Source organism: Ictidomys tridecemlineatus, chromosome 8 (assembly GCF_052094955.1).
Source record: "Ictidomys tridecemlineatus isolate mIctTri1 chromosome 8, mIctTri1.hap1, whole genome shotgun sequence".
NCBI lineage: Eukaryota > Metazoa > Chordata > Mammalia > Rodentia > Sciuridae > Ictidomys > Ictidomys tridecemlineatus.
The window spans coordinates 1,748,824-1,761,078 of record NC_135484.1 but is presented as its reverse complement, the minus strand read 5'-3'; positions in this window follow the sequence as shown (position 1 = coordinate 1,761,078).

The following is a 12,255-nucleotide window of genomic DNA, read 5'->3' as shown; positions in this document are numbered from 1 at the left end:
CCTGAGCGCCCTGGGGTCCGTCAGGGAACAGGGTCCTCACCCTGAGCGCCCTGTGGTCCGTCAGGGAAGAGAGTCCTCACCCTGAGCGCCCTGGGGTCCGTCAGGAAGAGGGTCCTCACCCTGAGCGCCCTGTGGTCCGTCAGGGAAGACGGTCCTCACCCCGATCGCCCTGGGGTCCGTCAGGAAGAGGGTCCCCGCCCTGAGTGCCCTGTGGTCCGTCAGGGAAGAGAGTCCTCACCCTGAGCGCCCTGGGGTCCGTCAGGAAGAGGGTCCCCGCCCCGATCGCCCTGGGGTCCGTCAGGGAAGAGGGTCCCCGCCCTGAGCGCCCTGGGGTCCGTCGGGAAGAGGATCCCCGCCCTGAGCGCCCTGGGGTCCGTCAGGGAAGAGGGTCCTCACCCTGAGCGCCCTGGGGTCCGTCAGGGAAGAGGGTCCCCGCCCTGAGCGCCCTGGGGTCCGTCAGGAAGAGGGTCCCCGCCCTGAGCGCCCTGGGGTCCGTCAGGAAGAGGGTCCCCGCCCTGAGCGCCCTGGGGTCCGTCAGGGAAGAGGGTCCTCGCCCTGAGCGCCCTGGGGTCCGTCAGGAAGAGGGTCCCCGCCCTGAGCGCCCTGGGGTCCGTCAGGGAAGAGGGTCCTCACCCTGAGCGCCCTGGGGTCCGTCAGGGAAGAGGGTCCCCACCCTGAGCGCCCTGGGGTCCGTCAGGGAAGAGGGTCCTCACCCTGAGCGCCCTGGGGTCCGTCAGGGAACAGGGTCCTCACCCTGAGCGCCCTGGGGTCCGTCAGGGAAGAGGGTCCCCACCCTGAGCGCCCTGTGGTCCGTCAGGAAGAGGGTCCCCACCCTGAGCGCCCTGTGGTCCGTCAGGGAAGAGGGTCCTCACCCTGAGCGCCCTGTGGTCCGTCAGGGAAGAGGGTCCTCACCCTGAGCGCCCTGTGGTCCGTCAGGGAAGAGGGTCCTCACCCTGAGCGCCCTGGGGTCCGTCAGGAAGAGGGTCCTCACCCTGAGCGCCCTGTGGTCCGTCAGGGAAGAGGGTCCTCACCCTGAGCGCCCTGGGGTCCGTCAGGAAGAGGGTCCCCGCCCTGAGCGCCCTGGGGTCTGTCGGGAAGAGGGTCCTCACCCTGAGCGCCCTGGGGTCCGTCGGGAAGAGGGTCCCCGCCCTGAGCGCCCTGTGGTCCGTCAGGAAGAGGGTCCTCACCCTGAGCGCCCTGGGGTCCGTCAGGGAAGAGGGTCCTCGCCCTGAGCGCCCTGTGGTCCGTCAGGAAGAGGGTCCTCACCCTGAGCGCCCTGGGGTCCGTCAGGAAGAGGGTCCTCACCCTGAGCGCCCTGTGGTCCGTCAGGGAAGACAGTCCTCGCCCTGAGCGCCCTGTGGTCCGTCAGGGAAGACAGTCCTCGCCCTGAGCGCCCTGTGGTCCGTCAGGGAAGACGGTCCTCACCCTGAGCGCCCTGGGGTCCGTCAGGGAAGAGGGTCCTCGCCCTGAGCGCCCTGGGGTCCGTCAGGGAAGAGGGTCCTCACCCTGAGCGCCCTGGGGTCCGTCAGGGAAGACAGTCCTCGCCCTGAGCGCCCTGGGGTCTGTCAGGGAAGAGGGTCCTCACCCTGAGCGCCCTGTGGTCCGTCAGGGAAGAGGGTCCTCACCCTGAGCGCCCTGGGGTCCGTCAGGGAAGAGGGTCCTCACCCTGAGCGCCCTGGGGTCCGTCAGGGAAGAGGGTCCTCACCCTGAGCGCCCTGTGGTCCGTCAGGGAAGACAGTCCTCGCCCTGAGCGCCCTGGGGTCTGTCAGGGAAGAGGGTCCCCGCCCTGAGCGCCCTGGGGTCCGTCAGGGAAGAGGGTCCCCGCCCTGAGCGCCCTGTGGTCCGTCAGGAAGAGGGTCCTCGCCCTGAGCGCCCTGGGGTCTGTCAGGGAAGAGGGTCCCCGCCCTGAGCGCCCTGGGGTCCGTCAGGGAAGAGGGTCCCCGCCCTGAGCGCCCTGGGGTCCGTCAGGGAAGAGGGTCCCCGCCCTGAGCGCCCTGGGGTCCGTCAGGAAGAGGGTCCCCGCCCTGAGCGCCCTGGGGTCCGTCAGGAAGAGGGTCCCCGCCCTGAGCGCCCTGGGGTCCGTCAGGGAAGAGGGTCCCCGCCCTGAGTGCCCTGGGGTCCGTCAGGGAAGAGGGTCCCCGCCCTGAGTGCCCTGGGGTCCGTCAGGGAAGAGGGTCCTCATCCTGAGCGCCCTGGGGTCCGTCAGGGAAGACAGTCCTCGCCCTGAGCGCCCTGGGGTCCGTCAGGGAAGAGGGTCCTCATCCTGAGCGCCCTGGGGTCCGTCAGGGAAGACAGTCCTCGCCCTGAGCGCCCTGGGGTCCATCAGGGAAGAGGGTCCCCGCCCTGAGCGCCCTGGGGTTCGTCAGGAAGAGGATCCTCACCCTGAGCGCCCTGGGGTCCGTCAGGGAAGAGGGTCCCCGCCCTGAGTGCCCTGGGGTCCGTCAGGGAAGAGGGTCCTCACCCTGAGCGCCCTGGGGTCCGTCAGGGAACAGGGTCCTCACCCTGAGCGCCCTGGGGTCCGTCAGGGAAGAGGGTCCCCACCCTGAGCGCCCTGGGGTCCGTCAGGGAAGAGGGTCCCCACCCTGAGCGCACTGTGGTCCGTCAGGGAAGACGGTCCTCACCGATGTTTCTGACGAGGTTCTGAGAGGGATGTCTCCTGCCCGTGGTGGCCCAGGGGGTCAAGGAGCTGATCCAAACTGCAGCTCTCCCTGGCAGTGTGTGCATCTGCCCGGCCTCCCCAGGGCAGCGTGGCCACTTCAGGTCCTCCTCCAGGCATGATTAGCACAGCCTCTGGAGGCAGCCTCCCAGACCTGAGGAGCGTGCGCTGTGCTCTCCCGCGGGGGCTGTGGAGGTCAGGGGAGCCCTGGGGCTCCCGTTTTGACCAGGTTCTCAGGAACCTGTGTCACTGTTCACTGGGACCAAGGACGACCCATGAAAGGCGCAGGGCGGGGCTGCGGCCAGGCCTCCCCACCCAGCTCACCCAGGGCTCTGGTCCTTTCCGCTCCCACAGCAGGTCTGAACCGGGCAGTGCCCTTGCTGGCTCTGAGGAGGACCAGGCCTGGGCATTTCTCCACCGTCCCCCCTGGGGACTCCATGGCTCCAGTTCCCCTGGGTTATCACCCCTCAAATACCTGCCTCCAGCCGTGAAGTGGGAGCCAGTGCAGCCCGTAGGTGGCCATGCAGACTGGAACAGCCCAGCTTGCTGGGGCTCTGGGTATACAGTTGGCGCTCAGTAAGGAAGCAGCTCTGGCCACTCGCATGTCGACGTGGCCCTGCCTCTTCCTAGGCAGGTTCTTGGAGAGGCCACTGGGAACCAGAGCCTGCTCCTGGGGCCATGGTGGGAGTCCAGGACAGCTACAGCTTGGGCCTTTGGCCCTGCACCCACTCAGCAGAGGAGACCATGGGGCCGCTGGTCCAGCCCACCAGCCTCGTGGCCCACGTGTCCAGCCCAGACGTGACTCCTGCAGGCAGTGAAGATGCCGCTGCAGTATCCACAGCTGTGGTGGACGCTCTGTGCCCTCCACAGAGGGGCTGGTCCTCTGCCTTCCTGGGCACAGAGGCGGGGCTGTGGCCAGGCTGGGCGGCAGGACCCTCGTGCCCACCTGGATCCTGGCTTGACCACAGCTGCACACACTGTGATGGAGCTGTGGGGCCTGTGTGCCAGGGCTGGACCAGGAGGGCGCCGCTCTGCCGCCAGCCCCTGCCCCCATTTGTCTCTTGGAGGCACCGTAGGGCCTCCTCCTGGGCCCTCAGTGGGCACACATGTGCACGGTGGACAAGGACACAGGCCCATGCGGCATAGACACTGTCCCTCTGGACTTGCTGTAGAGGTTTCTGAGTCCTCTGTCTTGATCATGGTGCCACCCCATCACCTCAGGGGCCAGTGCTCGCCGACCTTCCACATGTGGTCAACCACCACGTCCTCCTACGTCAGGCTCACCACAGCCCTGCGTGTGCCGTGCCTCGCAGGGCCGGCCTCCCCTCCTCCTTCCCGCCATGCGCAGTCACTGACCCGCTTGGCTCTGATACTGATCACGGCTTCTCTATTTAACCGTTTCCCAAGGAAACTGCAGGAGAAATGGTGGCACCAGGGAATGACTCATGACCTGCACCATTCTCTGGGAACCAGCGTGCTCACTGTGTCCTGGAGAAGGGGGTCTCTGAGAAGGGTCTGAGGAGTTTGCAGAGAGTGGCTCTCGGGTCAGCTGGGCCCTTGGCAGCTGGATGGAAAAGAATCCCACCAAGTTCCAGTCGAAGGCCGAGATAGGTCTATTTAGGAAAACAGACTATTCAAGGGACTCTGCGGGCCACTGGCAGAGTGCAGGATGCATTTGGGGTTCCCAGCTCGTCTTTTACAGGGGGCTTGGTGAGGGTGCTGTGGGAAGGTCTGTAGGAAGTTACCGTCCAGTGATCGTGAGACAGTTTTGTGGTCTGGACAGTGTCCATCCTCAGGAGGATCTGATCAATGTCTACCGTGCTGGAAAGTCCCCTGAATTATAGGTTCCTCCAGAAAGGCTCTCTCTCTTTGCCAGCTGATTTATTGGGAGTTCATCAACTGTGCACAGGAAGATCTGCAGGTGGCCCAGATACCTGGGAGTAGTGGGCCTGCAAGGGAGGCAGGCTTAGGGAGTGACCGCCTGGAAAAGAAGGCAGAACTCTGAATCAAAATCCTCTTTCCTGTCCTTCCTGTGTGTCTCCTTTCTACCTATGTCCTACTCCTTCTACCAAATAGATCAAATGTGGTCGTTTTTGTTCCAAATGGCCTTTAAACTCCAAAGTTCACTCCATTTCTGTTGACAGCGAGCTGGCTGTGATCACTGCCCAGCGGCCATCCCAGGCCTACTGAGAGGGACCCAGGGCCGTGGGCCTGCCTGGGCAGCCCCGGGTCCTCGTCCGCTTTCCGTGGCTGGGACGGAACACCTGAGGAAGACGGCTTAGGAGGGAGAGTCCTTTTGGCTCCGGCCTCACAGGTCCTTGGTCGCTGGCTCCAGGGCACACACGCGGTGGCAGAAGGGGGCTGTCATGGCGGTCAGGAAGCAGAGGGGGTGGGGGAGACAGGAAGGAGGAAGGGGCTGGGGCAAGATCACCCCAGTGATGTGCTTCTCCACGCCGTCAGACCATTGATCTCTCGCTGATGCGGTGAGCCCCGGGGCTCAAGCCCACCAAGAGCCCCATCTCTGAAGACTGCTGCACTGGGGACCAGCCCTCAACACAGGAGCTCTTGGGGACACTCCAGGTCCAAGTCACTGCACCGGCTCTTACCCCTTCTGGAGAGCTGGCCAGTGCCCAGGCAGCTACCTGGAGGAAACCCTGACCCCTGACGGTCACTGTTCTGTGACTGGCAGAAGCCCCGCTCCGTCCCCTCACCCCCGGGCCCCTGTCCCAGTCTGTCACCTTTTCCACGTGTCGTCTTCAGGAAGGGAGGGCAGCTGGCCCATTAGGGAGAGCCCAAGGCGTGCACGGCGGTGCTGGCGCAGGAGGTGAGGGGGCTCGGCCGGTTGGGGACAGAGCTGTCTGTAAGCTGAAGAAGGCACGTGCCCTAGAGGAGGCTCCGTGTGGTCTGAGTGTGCGCACGTGAGCAGTGTGCGTCCAGATAGACTCGTCGTGCCAGCTCTGACTTATAAGCCTGGTGTGCTGCAGGTGGCAAGGAGAACCGCGAGACCTCAGCCAGCTTCCCCAAGGACCTCGAGTTGCTTTTGAAGCAGGAATCGGCGAGCTTCCGCCCCTGTGCCCTCCAGCTGGCTTTGTGAATAGAGTTTACTGATACAGCCTCCTGCGTCCCGTGCCTACCCTCGGTGGCTACTTTGTCACGGCAGCAGAGCTGGGCAACTGGGACAGAGACCAGGAGCCTGCAGGACTGAAAGGCTTCATGGTGTGGCCCTTTGTGGAGCATGTGCCCACCGGTCACCTGCTGGATACTCACACGGCACACCACACACCACGTACCAGGAAGTCTCACCTACACACACGTACACACACACGCAGTAGGTACACACGTCACACACGTCACATACGCACACCACAGCAGTCACACACTATGTACGCACAGATACCCTCCTGCCTGAGGGGCTGCCCCGGCTGGGCAGTGTGGCCCGGCCAGAGGATTGGCTACTGCACTGGGCGAGTGGCAGACATCTAGACACAGAGCTCCCTCTTCCGTAGTTTTCTTGTATCCTTCATGACCTGTCACTTCTGGGACCATGTCCAGGTAGGTGTCAACTCAGATGTGTGTGGGCTGCTTGGATCTGAGCCTCTGGCTGCCGGGGTGCGCCTGGTGGCTCCCGAGCACTGTTTCCGAGCACCCGGATTGCTCCCTGTTGACAGCACACGCCCTGTCTCCTTCCCGAGCACGCTGCTTCTCCGTGAGCACCCCTCTCCTCCCTGAGCACCCGCTTTCCTCTGAGCACCCCGTTTCTGTGCTGGTGAGCTACTGAAGGTCTTGCCCGTGGAGGCGTTGGCCTTGCATGCAGCATTTGGGTATGACTTAGCGAAGTGACATCGTGAGCTCAGTAGAACTCTGTAGCCTGCAGCCAGGTTTATCCAGGGAAATTCGGGACCTGGCTCTCCAGGTCAATGTCCCTCAGCCTGACCGTTCTGCTCCAGGAGGTCCTGGGGGCTGTCTGGGCGGAGGCCACATATCTTCCTGGGGACATGTCTCTGTCTCATTCTGCTGGAGACACAGGCTCAGCTCTGAGGCCTCCCCGGCCACCACGTCACAGCTGAGCCTGTGCACGGACACACACTCTGTGTGGACCCACGCTGGGCAGTCGATGCCAGGATGGTCACTCTCTCACTGTCCTGTCAGGTTGGCATCTGTGTTCACCGCTGTCTGCGCTGGTTGGCAGACGCCCCGGGAGGTCCTCCCCTGGACACCTGGGATAGCCACAGCGGAGTGTCTGGCCGGCTGTGAGGTGTGGCACTGGGCACTCTGCTCGGGTCCCGGCTCTCCTGGGTGAAGGCTCCTGCCTTGGGCTCCTCCCCTGCAGGTGGAGATAGTGGTAATGGCACCTCGCACAGTCCCTGGGAGACGAATGAGGCCATGTTCTTGGAGCTCCGAGGACACTCTGGGGTCCCTGGCCAGAGCAGCCCGCAGCTGACACAGAGGCCAGGGCTGGATTATCTCCTGAGATCCATTTAATTGCTGGACACAGGGTGGACATTATCATGTTGAAAAGTTTAATTTCATGCTAAGTCACATGAGAAACATCTTCTGAGAACTCGTGTCTGAGGGGCTGCCCCAAGTGGCCGGCGTGGCTCAACAGAGTCCTGGGCTGTTTCCAGGAGCTGCTTGTCTTAGCTTATACCCAGTGGATGGGCTGGGCTGCCGTCCCCAGCCCCTGTCCTCTGCGTCCCTGGGCCTCTGTATCCTGCCAGAGGGTGACGCACAGACAATAGGAGGAAGCTGCCCAGCGAGGATTCAGGAAACCAAGTCAGCTGACTAGAGAGGGAGAAGCAGAGGAGGAGACGCAGCAACGTGGACCAGAGACAGCTGGAGACCGGGGCACTGAGGCATCAGGTGCTGGGAGACGTCAGGGCCACAGGCCGACTAGGCCGCGTGCCAGAGCACCTCAGGAAGCGAGATGGAGGTGGAGGGGAGGCCGAGGGGCGTGCTCAGCCACCCCTTCCTCGGGGCCCTGGGCTTCCAGCACAGGAGGGAAGAGGTTGCCGCGGGTTGTGAGAGTGCACTGGGCATTTGGATTCCGCCACTCCAGGGGCAGGGGGCCATGGGCATTGGAGCCCGGGTTGGGGAAGCAGGGAGCCGGAGGGCGTTCATCCCTCGCCTTTGCCTCTGCCAGCTGGACTTTAGCCAGGGAGAGGGTCTCTGGTCCGCCCCTCTGGGTCAGTTTTACCTGCTGGAAGCTTCTCTACTGGCGAGAAGCAGGTGAGGAGGCGGTCATACCTCCTGGTGGGGAGCTGCACGGATGGGGACGTTTTATACCTTTGCGTTTTCTGCATATTGGCTGCGTGAGGAAGTTATTGATGGACACGGGGCAGTGCGACGTTAGGGAGCAGTCCGAGCTGCAGCTTGCTCGTCTGCCCCGGGCCCACACGGAGCTCCCCCTCTGTGCTGGGTCGCACCACAGACCCAGGAGAGAGCAGCTGGTTCTCCAGCACCCCCACCTCCAGGCTGACCCTGTCCCTGCCACAGCTCCTCTAGCACTTGGTCCCTGGTTGCCTTTCATGGGAAACCTGCAGCCCGGGTTCCAGAACCAGAGGTAACCCGCCCGTCTCGCGGGGCTGGTGGGGGCTGCAGCCCATCTTGCTCCTCGGGTCTTTTTCCAAGTCACACAGAGCAGCAAGTGCTCCAGTCGGAAGCCCCCCGTGAGGACCGAGGTGGCCTGCTTCAGCTGACGCCCTCCATGCTTCCTGCTTAAGCGACCCTTACTTGTACCTTCTCCATTATGTGATGACCCAGGGCTTTTTAAAAATAAGTTTCTCTTAAATTCTCGCCCACTGCTCAATGCGTTAAGATCATTAATTCCTAAGAGCCGAGGTGACACTACTCCACCTTGGCATTCCCAGGACGATCCTTGTAGATATTGCATGCCAGATGACCACTCCTGGACGTGGAGTGGCTGTCACCCGTGTGGAATGGTGTACACACTGAGGCCACAGGACACCTTGGTGGAGCACTCCGCTGTCACCTGAAGACTGACCACTGGTTCCTCCAGGGAAGCTGGGGGAATAGCCTCTGTTGCCCCACCTGTGAGATGAAGGGCAGTCTTGGTGGCCTGTGGGGGCCCCTCCACTGCTAATTACCCAGTTACTGGCATTCTGGGTCAGTATTGTATTTTTTCTCATTTTTTTAATTTGTTAGAAAAAAAAAATGAGTGACTGGGAAAGGTTGGCTTGCAGCCAGACGCAGTAACTGGCTGGTCTTGCCCTCTCCAGGCCAAAGCCTGCAGCCCTGGAGGGGACGTGAGAAGACCCCGACTCAGACGGGGGACAGCGGATAGCCCAGGACGTGGTCTGAGGAGAAGGGAGGAGGGCCTCGCTGGGGCTGTTCCTGCTCTGTGAGAATTCAGCTCCCTCCCTGGGGGACACCAGGCAGAAGTCGGGTCTTGCCAGGTTGAGAGGACAGAGGCGGACCCTGGCTGGGCTGGGTGCCTGGACTTTGCACAGAAGAGGGTAGGGAGTCATGTAGAAAGAACTCCAGGAATCCACACAAGCACAGGACGGAGTCCCCCCAGCTTAGGCGAAGCTGTAAACTGAAACTTCCCAGAACTTACAAACACACTAGATTCCTGTCAAGCCCAAGAAAAGAGACACAAGGAAAAAATGTGAGGAATTAAGTATGAATCTCAAAAGGGGCATCGCTTAGGAGAGGCGCTGCCTGAGCCGCGGAGTCGATGCCACCCCAACCTGCCCTGGTGGCCCTAAAACCAGGTCTGGAAAGGGTGGAGTTAAGCCTGTTACTCAAAACAGCGCAGCGCTCTCAAGAGGGGAAGACGGTGCGGACATCCAGCAGTCACCACCACCATGTTCAGCAGCCCTCAAACCTCACCAGACACAGGAAGCCCAGGAGGGGACTCGAGGCCGGGAGCCAAGCTGGTCCACGAGTGCTCTCCGCAGAGAGAGGGTGGAGTCTGCCACCAGGACGTCCAAGCAACGTCCTAGACACACACACACACCACACACACCACACCGTGTGCAAGGCACTCTCACCTACGCACACACCACACACACAGTGTACACTGTGTCCCACACTGAGGTCACATACACACACCACACAAGTCACGTCCTAGATACACACACACCACACACACCAGGTACACACACCACACACACAGTGTACACTGTGTCCCACACTCAGGTCACATACACACACCACACAAGTCACGTCCTAGATACACACACACCACACCACGTGCGAGGCAGTCTCACCTACATACACACCACACGCACCAGGTACACACACCACACCACACACTGTAGACCGTGTCCCACACTCAGGTCACATCCACACCCCACACCACGCAAACCACATAGAAAACCACTCAACGTACACCATATACCACACGCCGTGTACCACACACGTGACTCACACACACACCCAGCACACATACCTCCCTCTACGCACACTTCACATACATACAGACACACCCGCAGTAATAAGACCCAGAAGTAAGCTCCGGGCAGCGGGGGTCAGGGCCAGAGACGCTGTCCAGGTGGCGGGTGGAGCCAGACAAGAACCAGCGGCGTCCTCCAAAACAGGGCTCTGGTTCCGGAAGAGCAAGGCTGCCCTGGCCACGCTGAGGGTGTGGGCCCTGCTCCTGCTCTGGAGGGCCACAGGCGCCACACGGGTGCGCAGTTCCGCGCCTGTGCTCTAGGATTTCGGCACAGGAAAGCCTGTGGATTTCCTTACCACCTGGGGCTTGGAGCCCAGCCGTCTGCCCTTGTGGATGTGGGGAAGGCTGCTGAGCCCGGCTGGGCACTCTGGGGCTGACCAGCAGCTCGCCTCACTTGGTTTTGGTGCCGTGGAGGGCCCCTGGGCCTCTATTGTGCTTCCCCGTGGAGGACTGCAGCCCTCAGACCCTTCTCCATGTGAGCGCCCCACTGTGAGGCTCCGCCAGAGCCCACCCGGGGGCACAGGCCGTGAACGACCTAGGTCACACCACACCAGTCACGTCCTAGACACAGCCCCCAGGACATCCCGGGCAGACGCGGTCCTTCAGACCCCGGGAGCTTGCAGCACGCCCCGCTCCTCCTCCCAGCTGGGCCACTAACGATCACCCCCAGAAGTTGAGAGGGTGGTGAGGGTTCACAGGAACGGCCGGACCTGGGGAGAGGAGCAGGTGGGAGTGTGGGGAACAACCCCAGGACCAGGCGGAAGCGGCCCCCGCCCAGAGCGGACCCTCCTGGGTTCCAGGCAGAAGGGCTTCCCGGGAGCCGATGCCGTGGCTCTGGCCCTCCACAGAGGTCCTGCTGCAGAGGCTCTTCGCCCAGCAGCCCTCCCCATGCTGGTCCTGGGCCCAGAGCTGTCCTGGGTCCCGGCAGGCACGGAGCAGTGTCTCACTCACCTCTGGCCACCTCCATTTCCCTTCCCTGGGCCTTGGGGGTAGGCAAGAGCCCGCTGCATGCCTGCCACGCCTGTCACCAATATGGCCCCTCCTCCACGCACACATGGCCCCTCAGCCACAGCTGGCTGTTCCCGCTTGTCTTAGAGACACTTGGGATGGCCACCAGGATGGACTGGAGCAGGGGATCTGTTGCCCCGCAAGACTCCTCCTCTGCCCCAGGGCTGCCCTGCACCATCCCCCTCCTCGATCCTCTCACCGTCCACCCCTGCACCATGCCCCCTCACCGTCCACCCCTGTGTCACCCTGCCCCGTCCTCTCACCGTCCACCCCTGCCCCATCCCCCACCCTGTCCTCTCACCTCCTGCGGAGAGGGAGCCCACCTCTCCCCTGGGCTCTGGGTCAGCCTGTGTGGACCCCTCACTGAACCAAAAGGTCAAGGGGCTTCAGGGAACTGGGCCCGTGGAGTGCAGCTGTGCCCTGCTCTGGAGCACGGCCAGGAATCAGGGTCAAGTGTGGAGTTGCCCTCTAAGGCCAGTCTTGCTGGGAACTGACCCACAGAGTCCTCCAGGGGTGCTCAGCCCCTCCATGGTGTAGGACCCCCACCGCTGCTGTAGGGTAGACCTCAATGGGGACCCTTCTGGCCTCAGCTGCCCCGCAGACGGTGAGGAAACTCAGAGTCGACGCAGCCCGAGGCCCCCTGAGGTGGGAGCAATGTGGACGGGTAGGAACGCACTTGTTTTCTAAGCAGCTGCTCTGAGTGGGCACCATGACAAGTGCATTGCTCTATTTAACTTCTGGAACCATCTAAGGAGGCAGGGGCCACGCTTTATGCTGATCAGGCAGCTGTCCCAGGTGTGCACACGCAGGTCTGGTGAGGGCCTGGGGGGACACCCTGTCCGTCTGCTGGTGGGCAAGGCACAGAGCAGGCCAGGGCTTCTCCAGGGCTTCTCCAGGACGGGGCGTCTGGTCAGGGCCCAGGTGTGTCAGGGAACAGGGCTGCTCTTACGACCTCTTCATTCTTGGCCCCAGAGTTTGCCTGCAAAGCTGTTTTGCTCTTTGAAGAGAAATACCATCAGTTAAGATTTCTGGAACTAATTTTTGTTTAACAGAAAAAGAAAATAAATACAGTTCCTGTTATTCCCAGCGCTCACGGGCCTGTGCGGCCAGCCTAGGTAAATATTTGGAGTTTGTTTGCACAGAGGATCCTGTTCCACGTGGAGAATTTCTTCTTTCT